The sequence below is a fragment of the Mus caroli genome, chromosome 3, assembly GCF_900094665.2.
Source record: "Mus caroli chromosome 3, CAROLI_EIJ_v1.1, whole genome shotgun sequence".
Taxonomy (NCBI): Eukaryota; Metazoa; Chordata; class Mammalia; order Rodentia; family Muridae; genus Mus; species Mus caroli.
In genome coordinates this window covers 125,210,948-125,217,337 of record NC_034572.1, presented here as the reverse complement: position 1 = coordinate 125,217,337, position 6,390 = coordinate 125,210,948, and the positions used below count along the sequence as shown (strand labels likewise).

Sequence of the window (6,390 nt, the reverse complement as noted above, 5' to 3'; positions counted from 1 at the left end):
AGGGAAAAGGGAAGGGAAAAGGGGAGGGAAAAGGGGAGGGAAAAGGGAAGGGAAAAGGGAAGGGAAGGGAAGGGAAGGAAGGGGGGAGAGGGGGAGAGGGGGAAAAAGGAAAGGAAAGAGGAAAAAGATTTTCCTAACATCTTATCAAAAATGTCATATTCTCATCATTAAAAAAAAATTCTATATACAAAAGGATTAGTGCAGCACACTAGGAAGCTTTTATTTTATTTTATTTTATTTTATTTTATTTTATTTTATTTTAGTCAGGGTTAAACCCAGGGCTTTGCACACACTAGACAAATACTTGACCACTGAGCTATATCCCCAGCCCTTTCATGTAACATTTTCTTGCTGTGTTCATGACCTAGAGAGGTTTATATACCAACCAGATCTTAAAGTAGCAGGCCAAGTCCCTGAACGGTGACTGTCATAGACTATCCCAAAACAAAGTGGGCACTGTTTTGCTTTACTCATTTTAACTCGCTGTTTGTTGGTTTGTTTTTAAGTATGCAAGCATCCAGTTGTGGGGGTGGGGGTGGGGGAACATGACAACCCCTGTTTCTGACCTATTGCTGAGAGGTGCTTGTGAGTTGCAGCAAATTCATGTCTCATAAGAGAAGCGCACCCCCTCCTCAGGCACCTTCCCCTCCCTTCCCGTCCCCTCCTCTCCCTCAGCCCTACCCACACACACACACACAGCTCAGTACTTGTTATGGACCACAGTGCTGCTTGCAATTTTCATTTGCAATGTGACCTCAGGGGAAAAAATGTGTGTGATACACAGGGCTCAGGCTTAAGGGTTCACAGGCCTGCTCAACACCTGTAGCTCTACTTTGTGCCCTGCTTTAGATCTCCAACGTGAAGACAGAGCTGTACAGAGCTCCAGGGAGTCAACGTAATCAGATGGCAGACTTGGGCCTCTTCTGTGTCAAAGGTCAGTTACCAATCACCTGGGGGCTATCATGGACTATGTACATCAAATTGGACAACAGATGATCTTTATGATCAGATACTAGGTTTGGACGATGATTACTTTTCAAACTATAGTATCCACCAGCTGCTTTGTTGTGCTAATAAATAGAATGCAATCTAAAAACACAAAACCAATCTGTTATCAATAAATATAAATCAGTTTGATCAAGCATTTAAAACCAGTGCGAATGAATCACACATCCAGAGACACCTGCCTTTGGAGACTAACTCTAGGCCTTCACTGTTCATATTTTTAAAACACTCCTTGAACTAGATGAGTGGCTGTGAGAACGACGTCACTGATTTTCAAAGAATCAGACAAAAAATGGACTTCAAAACTAGTTTCTGGGGCTAGAGAGATGGCTCAGCAGTTAAGAGCACTGACTGCTCATCCAGAGGACATGAGTTCAATTCCCAGCCACCACATGGTGGTTCATAGCCATCTGTAATGGGATCCAATGCCTTCTTCTGGTGTGTCTGAAGAGAGTGACAGTGTCCTCACATTCATAAAAATTAAATCTTTAAAAAAAAAATCTAGTTTCTGATTTTGTAGTTTCAAACGACCTTAGAGCTAAGTGGGAGAAAGCTGGGGTCACAGGGAACATTCAGAGAGGCAAGTGGGCTCTCGAAGGGCACTGCTAATGTGACCTCGAATATCACCTTATCACCTCTGCCACTCCTCCTTGGTCACATTGACAGTTAGGCCTTCACATATCATGACTCCTTATTGTGCTTACCATCTGTGTGGTGACAGAAGGAATCGTTGGTATGGGGGTATCTGTGCTTCCTCTTGCCTTCAGCTTCCTCCAGCGCTTCTGTATCTGGGGCCAATTTCCCCCCTCCTCACTCAGCTAACTTTATGAAATGACTGACAGTTGCAGCAAAGGAGTAGCTTTCCCTTGTGTGCCCCACAAATGTGGCGATGGTTACATCTCATCCTTCAGAACAGACAAGACAACCCTCTCCTTTTTAAGATCTCTTTTCCCTGGAAGCTCTTCTTCATCCGTAGGTGTGACCCCTCTCCGCACTTTGCACTCCCATAATATAAGGTGCCACCCAGGCAGGCATATCGTTCTGTCAAGAGGAAAGACACACCATGAGAGCGACCATGTCTCTTACCAATTAGAGAGACTACGTCTCTTACCAATTGTTCCCCAAGCACTAAGAATAGGATCCACAGGAGAATGATTCTTGGGTCAGATAAATCAGAAAGATGCAACATACTCCTTTTCTCCTTCAGGCACAAGGGGTATTAAAGCTTTAAAAATGCTGCAAAGCCCTCTATTAAAAATAAATAAAAGAAAAAAGAAAGAAAACCTACTTAATTTTATGTAATATAATGTTTCCGAAATTTGTCTGAAGAAAGAGCCCACAAAGCATAGTTCGTAAAATGATGATCTAAGACAATTAAATTAAGAGTGTTTGTTGAAGTCTCACTGAAATTTCTTTCCCCTAATCTTTTGTAACCAAATTTCCGTGGCATTGTCCTAACTTGTCTGTGGTTATGGAAGCAATATAGCTGGAGCAACTAAACAAGCTGAGACTATGCAGCCCTGAACTGGACTCCAGGTTCTGTTCCACCTTTCTTTCTCTGTTCCCATCCTCACTGTAGTCATCCGTAGCCAGAGGGTTACTGGGCGCCATGGTTGCTAAGTATCCAAAAATATGTTTCGGGTGACGAATGAATCAAAACAGACAAATCTGTGATTGTAATTGCTTAATGTTTTGTATTTCTAAAGATAAAGAATTTTAAAGAAAATATACCTCAGAGCTAATCCATGCGTTCAGAAAGCAAAAATGTCAGTATCAATACTGTTTCTCTCTCAGAGTGATGCAATTAGATGATTCTTCAAAATAGGCTTCCAGGTAAGATGGCAAACTGGAAGCCATGAGTGGCTGATTATAGTTTGGGAGGTGAAAAGAACACAAATGTTTCTTCACTCCATCAGCTACTTCTCCAGTCCCACGGCCTCCTGACCAATATTAACATCTTCAGCCATCAGACCCCTGAACTTCCTCTGCCATCTGACTGGACTAGCTAGCCAGTGCTATCATGGCAGTGTTTTTACCCCAAACAACTTGGCTAAAAGACTCTTATTCAAAACTCTACAAAAGAGGCTCCGAAGGGGATTTCATAGTAGGGCCACTGTCAGTACGCAAATGGGAGAGGTGATGCTACATGGATGAAATGAAAACACTTTAGACACCCTACAGCTCTATGTGGGCCTCAGGAACCTCAACAGGACAGTTTGCTTGAGCTGTTCACAACCCACAGAACAGTCAAACAAACAAACAAACAAACCACAAGCAGGAGAAGAAGGATAACAGTAAAAATCAGGACCAGAGAGACCAAATGGCTAATACACAAGAACGAAATCAGCATTCAGGTCAGGAACTTTATTTTCTTATATCTCTATCTCATTCTCCTCTTCCACTACCATTCTTCTTCATCTGTCAGAGAGTCCATATCTTCTATCTCCACCCAGCTGCCTCTCTCTCCACAGCTAAGTCTATCTATACCATTCAGTAGGGCACAGAAGGAGGCCAACACCATCCTTACTGTTAGTTCTTTATTATGAGTTGGTCTCCCCCCGCCTCTGTCTGTCTATCTCTTCTTTCTCTGTCTCTGTCTTTCTGTCTCTGTCTCTCCCCTTCCTTTCTTTTCATGCTTTCTGTCTCTCATACCCCTTCCTCTTACTATCTATTTCCCAAAGTCCAGACGCTGATCTGGTTTACAATATCTGGGCAAATATCCTTACCTTTCTTTAAAAGTCTAATGCTAACCAAAGCTCCCACACATCTACCCACTTTTTCTTCTGTCTCAATTATTTTAATTCCTATGAATGTCTCTCCTCTACTTCCCTCTAACAACCCAACATTTCTCACCAGCCTTACTGTGATTGCTCACCCTTTCCTTCCCTTTCTCTCATACTCATGCATTAGCCCAGGCAGTACTAATGGAATCCTTTACTCCTTAAACTAACCTGTACTTAGCAAGTGCCTGCTTCCAGTTACCCACTACTCTGTTTAGTCATACTGGGTTAACTACTGGTAGTGACTGTTGCTGTGAAAGCTCACCCCACAGTGACAGACTGAAGACAGCCTGCAGACTGGAATACCAGTCTACCAGATGACTATGTCACCACAACTGTACTATTACCCAGTCTCTCCTGAACACTATAAACACATCCACTGAAAGAAGAGAGACATCCTGAATTAAAGGGAGAGAATAATAGCAAAAATCTTAAGCAATGATATAACCCAGATCCCAGAGCAAGAACACAAGTAACATGAAAACCACAAAATGTGTCTCCTCCCAAAATTACCAACCCTGTATTAATTACCATGGATTAAAGTAACTTAGCCAACAGTCTAGATTGAGAACTCAAAAGAGCAATTATAAATATGTTTCCCCCTCAGAAAAAGAAAAACAATTCAAAGAAGACTCAATATTTTCCAAGAGAATACAAACAGCTGAGTGAAATGAGGAAGTCAGCCCATGATATGAAAATGGTATAATAAAGAGATAGAAATACTGAGGAAAACCTGAAGAAAAAATGATGGAGGAAATGAAAAACAAAATAGAGCAAGGAAAGAGTGGAAATAAATACTCCCCAATAGAACAGATAATATGGAGATAGAAACAATCTATGAAGGACAAAATAAAAGAATTATCATTAATAAAGGTCAACCATAAACTTTTAAAAATGTATGAATATAACATCTAAGAACCCTGGTATTACACAAAAATGCAAAACCTGTGAATTATAGGTAAACAAGAGGGAGAAAAAGGAGCTGGAGAGATTTCTCCGTGGTTAAGAACATGTGTTCTTTCCGAAGACCAGGGTTCTATTCCCAGCACCCACGTGGTGATTCCCAACCATCAGTAGCTCCAGTTCCAGAGGATCCCATTCCCTCTTCTGACTTCCATGGGCACCAAGCACACATGGGGGTATACATACATATATGCAGGCAAAACACTCACATATAAAACAAAACCAATAGATCTAACTGGAAAAATTAAAAGGAAGGGAAAGAATTTCATACAAAATGACATAGAAAATACTCTCAGTAAAATCATAGAAGTCCCAAGACTCAGGAACCATCATGGAAGACAGAGTAGAAATATTTTAAGAGCCAAAGGCAAGGAGATATTCATAGAAAAGGTGTCTTCTGGGTGTGACAGAACCACAGAACCCATGAATTCTCAGTAGCTGTGGTTACCTGAATAAGACCTGTATAAGATCAAGGCAGTTAATATTCTAACATGGAATGGAAAGAACTCATGAGCCCCACACTTAACTAAGTAACTATGGAAAGTTGATGGCTTATAGGGAAGAGGATTTTTTCTTCAAAAAAAATATATAGCTCTTGGTAAATCAATCATACTACAGCCAATGTTCCATCTCTTGCCCATAAGTATATATATACTAACGATAAAAATTAGAGTTCATGTATTATTAAATTTTTTGAAAGGGCATGAAGTTTGGGTGACTGGGATTTAGCCAGGAAGTTTTAAGAGAGTTAGCTGGGGTCAATGTGATCAGAATATATCATATAAAATTCTCAAACACTTAACAAAATATTTTTAAACATAGAAGAAAAGTTTCCAGATCTAAGGAAAGAAACCATCCAGTTATATGAGCTACATAAAAATATCAAACAGCCAGGACGAAAAAGAAACTATTTGTGTAATATTGTAGCTAAAACATCAAATATAGAGACCAAAGGAGTTATTCTGAAAGTTGAAAAGAAGTAAGGCCAAATCATATGCAAACGTAGGCTCATCATGACAAATGCTGACTTTTCAACTCAAGCCATGAAAGCAAGAAGGGCATAAAGTGATGTCTTCCAAATTCTAAAAAATCACAATTGCCAAGCCAGGCTAATATACCCAGAAAAACTGTCATAATTATGTATTTTTTTAAACCCCATGGTAAAAGCAGGCTAAAGGAATTCATGACCACTAAGCGAGCCCTATAGAAGATATTGGGAGAAATACTTCAGTCTGAAGAGAAAGATGATGCTATAATACTAGTTAAACAAAAGAATATAATGAAAGTCCTAAGCATCAGCAAATCAATAACAGAGAACAATACACAGTTGTACCATTCTTTCAATCATAACTCTTTTTTTAATAGCTTGATTTTAAATTTTATTACTATTGTTATTACTGTGTGTGTGCTATAGCGCATGCATGGAGTTGGTTCTCTTCTCTGATCTTTACAGTGGTTCCAAGAATCCAACTCAGTTAACTAGGGTTCAATTATAACTCTTTTTTTTTTTTTTTTTTTTTTTTTTTTTTTTTTTTTTTTTTTTTTTTTTACATCACATTTCTTTTTAATAAAACAAACTTGTGCCACAGCTCCAATATATGACCCACACATCAGTCTTTCCGCAGGGGAACGGTTTCCTCCC

At 39.8% G+C, this 6,390-nt stretch overlaps 1 protein-coding gene across 1 annotated transcript in view; it reads right to left on the bottom strand.

Annotated features, from left to right (window-relative positions):
* Positions 1-6,390, bottom strand: part of LOC110291927 (proteasome subunit beta type-1-like) — a 27,178-nt gene that overhangs the window by 20,160 nt on the left and 628 nt on the right. The gene's annotated exons all lie outside the window — the stretch shown is intronic.